The 14,758-nt window shown below is 44.4% G+C and overlaps 1 protein-coding gene across 9 annotated transcripts in view; it reads left to right on the top strand.

The window, feature by feature from the left end:
• The first annotated feature begins 3,784 nt into the window (after positions 1 to 3,784).
• The window catches only part of MBNL2 (muscleblind like splicing regulator 2), a 109,374-nt gene continuing 98,400 nt past the window's right edge, over positions 3,785 to 14,758 (top strand). For 8 of the 9 annotated variants that reach the window (XM_017821045.1, XM_017821038.1, XM_017821047.1 and 5 more), the window contains exon 1: positions 3,785 to 3,886. The gene's annotated coding sequence lies outside the window, so the exon portion shown is untranslated. The remainder of the gene's footprint in view (positions 3,887 to 14,758) is intronic. The other variant, XM_017821053.1, reaches the window with a different exon arrangement.

Consider the following 14,758-nt stretch of genomic DNA (forward strand, 5'->3'; position numbering starts at 1 on the left):
ACACCAAGTTGCCTGAAGAGAATAGGCACTTCACTTGAGGTTTTTAAAAGCAAGACAAAAGCTCATGTTGGATTTGGCCTGAAATATATTTAATCCTGCTTCACTGTGAGTAGGTGCCTAATAGGAGGCCTCAGGAGATCCTGTGTTTTATGACATCAGCTGTGCACAAAACTTGTATTGACGGAACATCCTATCGAGGCTTTTTGCATATTTAACAACTTCTTCAGTTCTGCATTCTCTCATCTAATGAAGACTAAAAAACCAATGTGCCAGGAAAAAAAGTTTTACAATCTCACTTCAAAGAATCACAGAATATGCCAAGTTGGAATGGACCCTCACGGATCATCGAGTCCAACTCCTGGTCCTGCACAGGACCATCCCCAAGAGACACTCTGTGTGCCTGAGAGTATTGTCCAAACACTTCTTGAACTCTGTCAGGCTTGGTGCTGTGACCACTGCCCTGGGGAGCCTGTTCCAGTGCCCAACCACCCTCTGGTTGGATGAAGAACCTTTTTCTAATGTCCAGCCTAAACCTTCCCTGACACAACTTCAGGCTGCTTCCTTGGGTCCTGTCACTGGTCACCACAGAGAAGAGATCAGTGCCTGCCCCTCCTCTTCCCCTCACAAGGAAGTTGTAACTGCAATGAGATCTCCCCTCAGCCTCCTCCAGGCTGAACAGATCAAGTGCCCTCAGCCACTCCTCATACAGCTTCCCCTCAACGCCCTTCACCACCTTCATTGCCCTCCTTTGGACACTCTCTAAAAGCTTAATATCTTTCTTATATTGCAGTGCCCAAAACTGCACACAATATTCAAGGTGAGGCTGCACCAGTGCAGAGCAGAGCGGGACAATCCCCTCCCTTGACTGGTTGGCGATGCTTTGCCTGATGCCCCCCAGGACATGGTTGGCCCTCCTGGCTACCAGGGCACTGCTGACTCACATTCAACTTGCCTTCAACCAAGACCCGCAGGTCCCTTTCCGTGGCACTGCTTTCCAGCACTTCATTCCCCAGACTGTATGTACATCCAGGGTTGCCCCATCCCAGGTGCAGAATCCGGAACTTTCCCTTGTTGAACTTCATATGGTTGGTGATTGCCCAGTCCTCTAATTTGTCCAGGTCTCTCTGCAGGGTCTCCCTGCCTACGAGGGAGTCAACAGCTCCTCCCAGTTTTGTGTCATCTTCCAGTCCTGCATCCAATTCATTTATGAAGATGTTGAAGAGCACAGGGCCTAAGATGGAGCCCTGTGGAACCCCACTAGTGACAGGTCACCAGTCTGATGTCACCCATTCACTATTACCCCCTGTGCTCGACCCGTGAGCTAACTGCTCATCCACCATATGATGTGTTTATCCAGCTGTGTGCTGGACAGTTTAACCAGAAGGATCTTGGGAGAGAAAGTATCAAAAGCTTTACTGAAATCCAAAAAGATTCCATCCACTGGCTTCCCTTGATCAACTAGGTGGGTTACCTTGTCATAAAAGGAAATCAGGTTGGATAAGCAGGACTTTCCTCTCCTGAAGCTGTGCTGGCTGTGACCAATGACTGTATTGTCTTTCAGGACTTTTTCAATACTTCCCAGAATAATCTTCTCCATAACTTTACCAGGCACTTAAGTGAGACTGACAGGCCTGTAGTTTCCAGGGTTCTCCTTCTTCCCCTCCTTGAAAATCAGGACAACATTCACCAGCTTCCAGTCAGCTGGGATCTCTCTGGATTCCCAAGACCTCTCAAAAATCATAAGAGATTTTGTGATGACATCAGCATCTCTTTGAGAATTCTGGGATGAATCACATCAGGCCCTATAGATTTGTAGGGATCCAGCCGGAGCAGCAGATCCTGCACAATTTCAGGGTCCACTGGGAGTTAATCATTCTCACAGCCACGGTCCTCCAGCTGAGGGCACTGAAACCCCCTTGGTCCATCATCTGTGTTGAAGACAGAAGAAAGGAAAGCGTTAAACACCTCTGCCTTGTCTCTGTTCCTGCTTGTGAGGTGACCATCCTCATCCTGTAATGGGCCAATTATATTTCTATACTGCCTATTGCCATTAATGTATTTGAAAAAACTCTTTTTATTGTCTCTCACATTTCTGGCAGCTTCAACTCCAGCTGAGCTTTGGCCGCATGAATTTTCTCCCTACAGTGGCAAGCAGCATCTCAATATTCTTCCCATGTCACTTGACATTGCTCCACTTATTTTCCTTCACAGAACTGCCATTCACCAAGATCAAAATCGTACAAAAGGAGGGAAGGAATGGATAGAGGTGTTGCTGTTGCTGCTCCCGGTCACCTAGGGACTACCATCTTCAGCAGTGGGTTAAGCTGGACCAGCAGTAGCAGATTTTTTTTTCTTATTTTCCAACCCTTTCAAAGCCATTGTCTCCTCCTACCAACAGGGAGAGGATGCTCACTGTACCTGGTGGCATCCTCAGCTAGGCTCTGGCTGGACTTTGTGTTTATTCCATTTTCCCTTTCAAGGTAGAGGAATATTACCATAGTTTTGCTCATTGGATATATTCAAACATATTTAACCACGGGGTCTCCTTGAACAGACTGGTTAAAACTGGTTTCTAATTAGCCTTAAAATATTAATTCATCGCTCTGGTCATTACTTTAAAAAAAAACAAAAACAAAAACAAAAGGATTTTCTTTTTGTCTCTTTTTCAGCCTCCTAACACCAAAAGTATGTGACTAAGTTGAAAGGGTCAGTTTCTTTTTCAAAATGTAACACATTTTTCAGTAGCAAAAATCTGAATGTTCAGTTACTGATTCTTGTGGAAAACCTCAGGGACAGACTAAAGGAATTTAGTTGAAATTGAAGTGCAGCTGCTTTTTGATTTCTTTTCTGCTCTGCTGCCCTTACATTGGGATGCTGCAGCAGTTAAGATCCACTGAGGATGGGGTAGCTGTAGTCTCACCCCTGGATGTTGCCTGGCTTTCTGGAGAGCCTGTCCAGACCTGGCAATGAATTGCAGGGTTTGTCAGATGAGGTTCCAGCCTTTCAGGCCCGCAGGGCAGGGGTTTGCTGAGATCGTGGGGGGCCAGAGGTCGCTAGGGACACACGGCCACGGCCGGAGCTGTCAGTGCTCCAACAGCTCCTCTGAACCCCACCTTTAGCTTGATCTGGCAGAAGAGCACAAGCACAGTTCGATCGGCTGGAGGAAAACAGGGAAACAGAGGAGCTGCTCCTCTTTCTGGCTGAGAAATATTCCATGGCTTTTAGGGAAAGGTGTCAAACCATGTTCCAGGGACTGGGAGAAAGGGGCCAGAAGGGTACCCGTGGCCTGCGCTAGCTGCTGTGGGTGAGGGAAGAGAGCCCTTTTTGCCTTTGAACGACACTTCACGGGGTCAGAAACTGCTCACGACTTCGGGCCAAAATGCGTGAAGAATGAACCCTGGGAGCCAAGCCTCGCGTTTGTATCCTCCAGAAAACCGTCCACGATAACGGTGACACGCCATGGCTCCAGCAGGCAAAAGAAAGCCGAGCAACACGATGCAAAACCAGGATTTTGGCTGCTCTGAAGCACCGCCCGGCGCTGCCCTCCTTGTTTTGCGGAGGAGACGCTCAGTAGGCAAAACACCGCGGGACCGGCCCGCACTCCCGCCGGCCCGGAGCTCCAGCTCCTGTGCTGCCCTTGCGCTGCCGCTTCTGCTCCGGCCCCGGCAGGCAGCAGGACGGTACGGGCTGCGGCGGGCGGGACCGGCTCGGCCCCGGGGCGGTGCGAGCGGCGCTCGGCCCCGGCAGGGAGGGGCCGGACCGCCCCTACGCGAGGAGCCGCCGCCGTCGCGGTCGCGGCGGGAGAGGTGACAAGCCGCCGCTGCGCGGAGCCGCCTCCGCCCGGGTAGGAGAACCGGGTGTCCCCTGCTCCGCGCCCCGCTCCGAGGTAAGGCAACCGCCCGCGCCGCCTCCAGGTCCTCCCGCGCCGCCGCCAGCCCAGCCCTGCCCCCGGGCTGCTGCGGGGCCAGGGCGCGGGGACAGCCCGTGTCCTCTCGCCGCGGGGCCGGGCCGCGCGGGGACGTGGCGGGTGCGCGGCGGTGGCGGCGGGTCCTTGTCGTGCCCGGCGCCCCGCGGAGGAGCCGCGGCGGCGATGCCGCCGGTCCCGGGGGAGCCTTGACGGCGGCGGCGGCGGCCCGCGCCGCCTCCCTGCGCGGGGAGCTGCCGCCGCTGCCCGTCCCGCCACACCTGGTCCCTCGGTCCCTCCTGCCGCCGCCACCCCGCCGCCGAGGGTGCTGGAAGGCGCCCCGAGCCCCCAGCAGCTCGGGTGCCCCCTGCCCCCGCCGCTCGCCTCCCCTTCGTTTTCCGAGGGGAGCCGCCGCGGCGTGGGACGGGGCGGGAGGCGGCGGGCGCTGCTGCCGGGCCGTCGCGTCTGGTTCAGCGGTGATTTATGGTTTTGTTAACTCAGCATTTGGCACGGGGTGCGAGCGGGGAGAGCGGCGAGCGGGAGTCATAACTTTGTGTTACTTCTGGAAGGGAAATGGAAAGGGCCCTGTGGGGCCGTGGCCGCCCCAGCGGCTTCCTCCAAACCCTCCCTCCCCGCTCCATGCCCGCCCGCTCCAGCCCTGCGGCCGGGGGCTCTCTGCGTACAGAAGGGAATAGCGCTGGGCAGACTGGGGGTCTGTGGGGGGGCACGACACGGGATTGTCACCCGTGAAGGTGAGTGTGACAGGGGGAAAAAACTGTCAGAAATGAAATGTTTTTCTTACTACTAGTTTTGCGTGGAAACAAGGTATATTTATTCCTTGTACGTCCGTGTATTTGTCTACATATACACAGAATGTACACACGTATTTTCTGAGCTATGAGAACATTGCCTATAGGCTTCTGTTTCCAGATGTTTTGCTTTCTGTTTCTTTTGGGCATATTTGCATTTCTGCTGGAAGGAGAACAGGCAGCAGTAACGTGGCTGAATATGTATTTGAACGGTAGCATGGAACAACTTGTGTGCCTTTAATTCAGCTGCAGAGGATATCCATGTGGGATTAATATACTTAAGTGATCATGTCACACTGACGTATCTTGTTCAGACTTGTAGATTTTTAAAGCAGTGTGGACTTGTAGGTAGTAGTGGAAGTGTAATTAATTTTAAACATGTGACTTGGCCTAGTACGTATGATTTTAACATGGTATTCGTACCTTGGTAAATATGCATAGATTTAACCATCTGTCCTGTATTTTCCCTTTGTGCGTGCACATACCACACTGCACAAATGAAAAAGGTACCTGTGGTAGGCTTTAGGGCCAAATACATATTTAAACTCTTCTGGGAAATGCTCTAAAGTTACTCTCAAGGAAAACATCTTTCATACAGTTTTTGAGTATGTTTAAAATAAATAAATAATAATAATAATAATAAAAGATGCTCCAGCATCAATTATATCAAATATGTCAATTCGTAACTTGTATTTGGTATTAATACTATTTGCATTCATCCAGTATAGCTGATACTGCTGCTGGAAGGCATGTAATTTTTCTTGCTATGGACAAGGCCCTTTTGTGTGGCATCAATCTCATATTTTTAGAGGGTGCACGAACCCCTGGGTAGACCCCTGCAGTTTTTCTCTCCCTGTGGTGAGAGAAAAGTAGTGGTGGGGTGCCAGCTAGTGTTGCTCAATTGGATATCATAGCAACAGAACTTCTGACACAGGCTGGAGCTCCCAGTTGGGGCACATCAGTCTTTGGCACTTGCCATAGTTGCTGGCTGGCGTATGCTATGGCTGATCTACACGTGAGTGAAATTTGGAATAGCAGTGGGCCACAGTGGTGTTTTGCACTAGTGTAAGGGTGTGTTTGTCTGTCTGTGCAAGGTAACCTGCAGCACAATGCCTGTACAGTAATGTTTTCCTGCAGCTGAAGAGATGGGCTGTTTTGTTGTGGTATCCCTGCTGTCACCACAGGAGTGGTACTTCTGCATTGTGCAGATAGGTGGGTGGATGACATAACATGTGTCACTTCAACATACTTTCCCTCTGCAACTTATCTCCTTTATTATTTACGGCCCCCTCTCTGAAGAAATGGCCTGGTTTTAGTCCACAGAAAACCTGCCAAAATCTCAAATCTTTGGCATTGGTATGTTTGGGTTTGTGATGATGAAATCTTCATTTGAGCATCATTTTCTTAAATTTGGCTTTTACAGAATAACAGTTGTCATAAGAAGATTAAAAATAAAGTCTACTTGCTGCTAACACTTGGTGGGTGAAATTTCCATCTCTTATACTCCAGATGCTCTGCAGTTTCTCTGCTGGTTGCAGAATGTCTAGAATTGTAGTGTGCAGTACTAAACAAACTACCTTTTCTTCTAACCTAGGAATTCTTAAACTGTGGTATACCTGCCATAGCAAAAGTAGTACATGAATCCTGCCACCAGTGGCACATGACTGCCATGTGGAGAACCTTCTTAGTCTTGCTTTTCCTTGGGTTAAAAGCTTGGTTACAAGACACTGGAAAAAGTTCTGTTAACAATTTATGTTAGGAAGGAAAAAAAGCATATTAAATTGGTATTCCCATTGCTGCCTGATGGTGTTAGATTTTTTGCATCTTATGGGTAGTTCTTGGAATCTCAGTAACACTGCATGATTATTTTACTCCTTAAGCTGCTGAGTAAAATTATAGAGCCTAATTTATTTTTAGGTTTGGCATGTCCACACTGAAACTCATGCCATGCAAGGTGAATGAACAGTTTACTTGTTTATATTGCCTTCACTCCCCTCACCCCCCTTTTAATGGGCACTCACAGGTCTTGCTGTAACTCTACTGGAAGGTTTCAGAATTTAGTCCAACTTGACAATAAAAATAGAAATAAAGAACCATGAACCATATTAAACTTGTTATCAAAGAAGGTATTTTTGTGCTGTCTGTCATCAGGGTAGAGATCTCACTCACATGGCTCCAGCCAGTCCTACAATCACATTTATTACTCTTCTGTAATTTTTTTTTTCTGACAGTTTATTGTTAGCTCTCTGTGGCTGAAGTACTCAGGACAGATGTGAACATGCTCCCTTCTCTTTGAAGAATTACAAAGTAACCTAGTTGGCTTCCAGATCACACTGTATCTTTCTTGACATCCCTCTATCTTAATTCAGACTTTTCAGTCTACTTATTATTCCTTTCCAGAGGTCTTTTAGCAATTGAATCTTTGCTGGATCACTTTTCCCCCGATGAATTATTATTTGTTTCCTTAGAGGCATCCAAGAGATAAAATGACTGATGGATTATTTTTTTCCCCTTCCATTACCTTACTTCAGTATTCTCCCACGTTCATTTGCAAGCAGAACTACTTAGAAAATGTTCATTAAAATGTCATTGAAGTGAAAGTCAGGCAGAGTGTTAATCCAAAATGCTTTTCAGTTTCAAGTCACTCATTTCTGGTGAATAAACCTTTGAAAACAAAAACAATTTCTTTCTTTTCTGCTGCTGATACTTCCCCTGTGCGTTTTGCTGTCTTGATCATTGTGGTCGGATTATTTGTGATAACTGGGTCTGACACAATTGATTCGCTTGTGGCTTTGGAGAAACACAGTATCAAAACACTCAACTAACTTTGGAATAAAAGTGTATGGCTCAATCAACTACAGGAGGAGTAGACCTCTTCAAAAATCTTACTATTGAAGAACGCAACAGTTTCTCTTGCCTTGCAGCTACACACCAATGTTTTTAGCTCACATTGGGTGACTAGTGGCGATCATGACTGTCAGAGACCATTCCTCTGCGGAACCCAAAGTAGCCCTGTTGCTGCCCAGGGCTGGGGCCACAGAGAGCTGTAAGATTGTGGGTAGGTGTTTGAGCACCGTGAAGATGCAGCCTGGAAGATGGGAGGATAATGGTGTGCAGCTGTGTTACTGGGGAAGGACATAACACATTCTGGAGTAATCAGATTTCTGAGATTGGAAGGCTTCGTGGGCTGCCTGCAGTGCACTGGGGACGCAGATCACTCTTTGTCTAGATAGAGCTGAGGCAGCAATGCTGTTATTGAGTAGCATTTCACTATGAAAGTATAATGTCAGTGTAAAGTCCAGAAATACTTCTGACCTATGACCCGTTGGGATCATGTATCTTAAAGCAACAAAACCAGGGTCTGTCTGTCTGCAAACTCTTGACTGTTTTCTTCTGCTCACCACTGAATTCCAGGTTTAGGTTTGACTTCTCCTACTCCTCCTTGTTTGGATGGTGCTGCAGCTGTTTGTAATGAAGGGTAAATAGGTCTGCTGTGTCTCCACGTTGGGAAAATTTGAGACTGTTTCTAGCTGATTCACCTGATGGTTTGACACTGATATTAGAATGCAGTGTATATAGAAATTGAGCTTTGTAGGTCTTTACAGGGGAAGGATCAAGTGATGGGGGAGCAGCTTCCCACTGCTGCCTGTTTCTCCATTGCCCTTAGTTTATCCAGGAAGGACCCAAACTGTTCATAATATTTTTGTGGTTCCTTTTGAGGTGTCCCCCCCTCCCTAGTGTGAGACAAATATTTCATGCCTGATGGTATCAAAAAGGAGGTCTGGGAGGTTGACTGTATATCAGCCCATACCTCCTCTGATAGAAGATAACTTGTAGTATGGGAAGATCCCTCCTTCTCTTAAGTTTGATGTCCCTGGTCTATAGCACTACGCTTATTTAAGTGCGCCAACAGTTGGCTTTATTACTTATCTTTTTCATGAACAGGGGACTTGGCACTAGCCAGTGGTTGCTCAGGACAGTATATCCATGGTGAGTTTCTTCAGCAATGGTAAGACTGTCACATTTTCAAGGAGAAAGAAGACTTCCATTTTGTTAATGGATTGGGTTCACAGGTCTCAGAGAGAAAAAAAAGACACCCTGTTTTAAGGTGCTGCCATGTCTAAATGTACTCGACTTGAGCAGTGTAAGCTGGCTGTTGGTGGATATGGGTGAGGCGTGTTTTTGTTTCCTGAGGGGGCTTTCCAAGTGAGCACAAGGTTTTCACAAAGTAGAGTATTTACTTGCTGTCCAGTATGTCTGTATGGACATCATAGGCCCTGATCATGGAAGGCCCTATCATAGGCTTTAATGCATAGTTATTTCAGCATTTACCTGCCATTCTCTATTTGGGAATTTCTGTCCTATTCGTGTGTATAGTGAGATACCAAAAACATCAGGGTGATTTTGGGGTGTCTTACTGCAGTAGTGGTTGTCAGGAGTTGACTGTGGTTTTGATCACTACTAATGTGTGGGCCCTTGCCCTGCTGTTGTTTGCAAGTGCTAAAAGATTTTGGAGTTTCTCACTCTTTGCTCTGCTGAGGCTTTCTCTGGTTCCTAGGAAACTGGTCATGCTTTCACTTGCTTGAATCAGGTGCTGCTCTTTCCATAACTGCAATAGTGTTGTGATATCCATAATGTTCAACTCCTCTGTCAAGCATTAGGTCAAAAATATGATCAGCTCTGCAGGTGGGACCAGATGTGACCTGTGAAGGTGCTAAGGGGACTATGAGGAAACTAGCATTTTATTAAAAAACAGAAGAATGTGAGTTTGGGGGACTTCAGCATGTTCAGCCTTGTCAATATATCCATTGAAATTCCCAAGATTGATAATTCTGGGACATTTTACTACCTTCTATTGCAAGATATTAATGCTAGCCTTCCTCAAACTGTTTGTTTATTGTAGTTTTTAAGTGAATAACTGTTAGCTTTGGCTTTTCAGGTTAATGAAATCTAATAAAAGTTCCTTACTATAGGTACCTTAGATTTAATGTTTGCAAAACAGGTGAATTAAGTACTACTTCTGTCTGCTTGTGCCTGGGTTTTGGACTCTGTATTCTGAGAAGGGGGAAAAAAAGACATGGGATATATATGTCATCTAGACATCTCTGGGTGATGCAATGTACATCAGGTATTTCACTCTTGGGATTCTGTATTGCCTGTTGGCAGTTTAGAGGTATGTCTTATGTTACTCAATTCGTTCATTTAATTTCATAATGCTTTATGCTCTTTGCTTCCTGTTTGTGGTGGAGTGTATTTCTGCTGCAACTTGCAGCTATTAGAAAGTATCTGATTTCACTGGTTCTTTTCGTAATTCTTTGAAAAGCCCATTCCATTTTGTACCATGGCAGATGAAGTGGGCTGTGTCATTCACATTGCTGGGTGCTACAGAAGAGGGTTGTGATTCTTTTTGGAGGTGTAAGCTGTTGAATCCTGGGAATAGTTAGAACTGGATATGCCTCCTATGGGAGCAGTGGTGAGTGTGGACAGGAAGGATGAAGGCATAATGGTAAGATTAAGGCACATTCTGTCAGAAGGAGGTAGTGTTGGTCAGTCTTTTTTTTTTTTTTTTTTTTTTAAATAACCCGTCCTTGCTGTTGTGAATTAGAGGAAGGGAGAAGAAAAATCTATCCACTTCCTGAGCTGTAAAGAGGCCTCTTGACTAATGGTATGGCAATAACTGGAGGCCAGAGATGGGTGGAGCTCGGTACTCCTGCCTCACGAAGCAGAAGAGCAGTTTGGTCATTTGAATTGTGTCGATGGCCTTGGGGCTGACAGGAGGATTATTACAGCGCCGTTCTTGCTTTCTAAAAGGCTTACATCATTTTTCTTTACAAATTTCAAAGATGACTGAAGTGTTTTTTCTTATGTGATACCAGCAGTTCCAAACCTGCTAGAGTTTGTCCCTGCTGCTGCTGAGTTCCTGATGGAGTTTGCTGCTGGAAACAAACTGGGATGGGGGAAAATGTCAGTCAGTGCAGCACTGTGCAGAAGGCTTTTAGGATTGAGATGATGAATTTTCTATACAGGGGGAATAACTTGAAACTGCTGTAGTTCCACTTTGCTTACTCCTGCAAGCGGTTTCTTAGTTTCATGTTGCTTTCTGCATAATAGACTGAAGCAGAATGAACGGGATATCTTTAAAGATATCGGGTTTTTTGGTTGGTGAGTTGTTTGTTGGTTTTGTTTTTGTGGGTTTTTTTGAGCTGCCAGTACTTTGGAAGTTACCTTGTCTCAAAAGGAAATCTTAGGAGATGGCTACAATTAGAAGCATCTGCATGAAATTTTGGATTCTTTGAAGGACCTATAAAGAACTCTTATAGATAAGCAGAGGTAACTTCATTTTTTATTGTTAGGTGGCTTGGCATGTCTTTGTAAAATGGAGGTGCATTCACTACGCAAAATATCTGAGAGTACTGAGATAGAAAGGTCTAAAATTCTGTGGACATTTCTGTACAGGATCCAGAGCTTTTAACCTATCCCTTCTGTCAGCAGTACAAAGAGGAATCAAAAGAAGTAAATGCAAAACATCTGAGTGATAGTCCCTTATACATGCTGCCAATAGTAAAGGGAAGAGAAAGCTAGAAGTCTCTCTAGTTCATCCATTATGAATTGAGCAAATGGTCACAGCTTTCTAGGTTCTAGGTTAAAGGCAGTTCTAGGTCAGATGAAGTCCTGTTGCCATGTCTAGATCTAGTGAGGAGCTACTTCTATGAACAGGGGTCTAGGTTGAGTGAGTTAGGCTTCTTTAGTTGGATTGAAAGTAGGGTAAGGGACAGTCCAGTAGCTATTTACAGCTACTAGAGGATGATTATGAAGATAATAGGACCAAACTGTACTTAGTAGTGCCAGATGACAGCAAGGGACATTGACAACAAATTGTTTCTTTGGAGATTCAGGTTGGATGTTAGGAAAATCTTGTTACTAGGAGAGTAGTGCAGCACAGCAGCAGGTCATCCAGAGAACCAAGTATCTGCCCTCTGAGCTTTTCAGAACTCACTAAGGCAAAGCCACTCTTGATGATAGTTTTCTCTTGAGTCAGAGGCTGGACTAGGTAACCCCCTGAGGTTCCTTACAACCAAAGTTTCAAGGAGACTGGCTCAAGTGAAGAATTTTTTAGACGACTTTGGATTGAGCTGACCAGCTACTGTGAGATGCCTGGTGGTAAATTTAATTGCATGTCCTCAATACAGCTTATGTAGTTCATACAATAATGATTCAGTGAACTATACTGAGATTAGTATTGTTGACCAAAGTATTCATGACCTGAGGACCAGCAGAATGTTTTTGTCCACGGGTTTCTTTTGGTCTCACCTGTCCCAGAGGGAAGGGGCAGAACTCTGATGGTTAATACTGCCCAAACAGGCAAACCCACGGGTCAGCTGAAAATAGCTTCAGGGGATGAGGTAGCACTACAATTGCCAAGAGGGCAGGTGGTCTGCAGTGAAATTTTACTTATGATCTTAAGTTCATAAGACTATATACCCCACAGCAAAAAAGCTGTGTAATCTTTATCTTTTACTTTTTCTCTGCAGACCCCTTTGCTTAGTACTACCTTTAAGTAAACCAAAGGTAGCAGATAGGATACCTTCTATTCTTGTTTTGGCTCCACTAATATGTATTAGTGGTCATATTTTATCGTTATTAGAGTTGGTATGAGGGAGAATAGCCAAATGAATGGCTTTGTCAATTTATAACACTTTTTTTTTTTTGAGAGCAAGGAAGAGGAGAGTCAGAGAAAAATTCAGAAGAGATGAAGTACACTGTGTTAGAAAGCTGGATGCTATCCCCTTACAGGCATTTCCCTACAAATAAACTTTCCCTTCCATCTTTGAATCTCTGGTGAATGAAGCCCTGTATGCATTTTGATTTTTGAGGCATTCTTTCTGTAATTTACTTAATTTTTTCTGGGATTAAATATTAATGTGCACTACTTGAAACATGCTGTCTTCAGAGGTCATGCTTTTGGATGCCATTTTATCCCACACAGTGCTTCTGCTAGAGGACCTTGTTTCTTGCCCTGCATTACTCATACTTGTTTACTTATTTTTTTCAGAGTGAAAACAATTCTTGTTTCTCTTTGTATGTACAGCTACTTATTTCTTGGTTTCTGTTACATGACATTAGGGAAACTGAAGATTCATGTCCATGTATGTAGTATTATGTGGCAGAGTAATTAGGTAAAGATCCACGTGTAGTGTTTAAAAGCATTATACAACAGAGTATTTCTGACACTTCACAGTAGTGAAGAGAGCAGGCTGAAACAAAGCAACCTGTTTTGAGGTACAAATGGAAATTTGGTGCAAAACTCATGACTGAATGCATGTAAGTCTGATGTTTAAAGAAAAGCTGGCTTGTATGAACACACACACAGACTTCACAAAACAGAGCTGCCTGCTAACCAAAAGACTACTTGCTTGCCAACAGTTCACTTGGCATAGCTTTCTCCTACCTGTCATCCATACTTCACAGAAAGAAATAAAACCCTGTACTTTTATAGTCCAGGCCTTCTCTTCTTGCCAAAGTAATGCTTTGTTAATTATATGGAGTCCTCTGCTCTTACATGTGCAGGTTATTAATTGCTGTAAAGGGGTGAGGGATTGAATCCTACTCTTACTGATTTTAAAAAACAAAAATTATCCAGTTGGGTCTTGTTTGCTGTAAAGTTTCCTGGAGCCTATTTTCTCTACTTACAGTGGAGATTGCTTGCTGATTTTCCTACTTGCCCCTGAGCATATACCCTACAGACAGGCTGTTAAGTGGCAGCTTGTAGGGAAATGGGAGGCAGCATCACCTGTTAAATAGTGTTGAGTTGTTTTACATCTGTATTGCAGTAGTGTGCAAAAACAATAGGGTAATTTTAATGAATTAGAAAGAGTGAGTTGAATTATTTTTGTGCTAATTGAAGATGGGAAAATTCAAAATGTAGCTTAGTTTCAGTGGCATCTTTTTCCCTTTGGGTTTATAATGGAATAATAAAATAGAGCTTCTGGATTTAAAGGATAATTAGAGATTCTCATTACATCACTGGTTGGAAGATGTATTATTTGGAGGCATTGCTGGATTTACATGCAGGATTTCGAATACAATTGAGGTTGATAACTGAAGCTTCATAGAAGATTTTAAAAATATTTGTTTTACCTGCAGAAAACTTAATTGGAATACATCTCTCATGTAGTTATGTGAAGTATTAATTTTGGTCATTTAGGAACATTCTGAAGGACAAATCAAATCATGCTCCTGTGTCTTCCCAGTAGGTTGGAAATCCACAAGATAAGGGGCAGAAGTCTAATATTTGCATCCTCCACCTATGCTCCTTGAAACACAAGAGGGTTTTACTATGCTCACGTCACTTTGTGGCTGAGGTTAGTAGGTTTTATGAAAAGGTGATTTATCAAATGGTTTCCTCCTGTTGTGGGTTTGAATAGGAACTACTCCAAATCTGAGGCCAGAACAATGGCTGTGGAGGAAATTAGTCATGGAAGGATCTGTGGAGGAAGGAGCATGTTTTTATCAGCAACAGAAGAACTTCTCAACACATGGGAGTCTTACTAAAGATGACTTATGCATCTGAGTAGTGACGATTTACACCTTTATATTGTTTCCAGTTGAGTTTTTAAGACTTAAAGGTACAACGTGTGTTTTCTTCTTAATTTGACACATTTGAAAAATATTCTTCATAACCACTTGGTTTCAAAATACATTTTTATAAAGGCTTAAGCATTTAGTGTTTATTTCAGCCAAAGTCAAAGGCTTGGGAGGCTTCCATCAGATAATTCCCTGGTTGCGGTAGATATTGTACAAACTAGAGGGGCATGAAGTCAGTTAGCAAAGAGAAGGATTTATCTTGAATTTATGATATGTGTTGCTGGCTAAATGATGCTTGTGCTTTTACCCTATGATTCCTTGTGATTTATAAAACTGATTCTGAGTAGAGTTCAACAGCTGAAGGTAAAGGATTTCTCTTGTTTATGTTTTACACTCTGCTAGATGATTTGGGAAGATCTATTCTGAAAAGAATATTTCTGAGGAAACAGTTACATTTTTG

Source organism: Lepidothrix coronata, unplaced genomic scaffold, assembly GCF_001604755.1.
Source record: "Lepidothrix coronata isolate B3197 unplaced genomic scaffold, Lepidothrix_coronata-1.0 Scaffold88, whole genome shotgun sequence".
NCBI classification, from domain to species: Eukaryota; Metazoa; Chordata; class Aves; order Passeriformes; family Pipridae; genus Lepidothrix; species Lepidothrix coronata.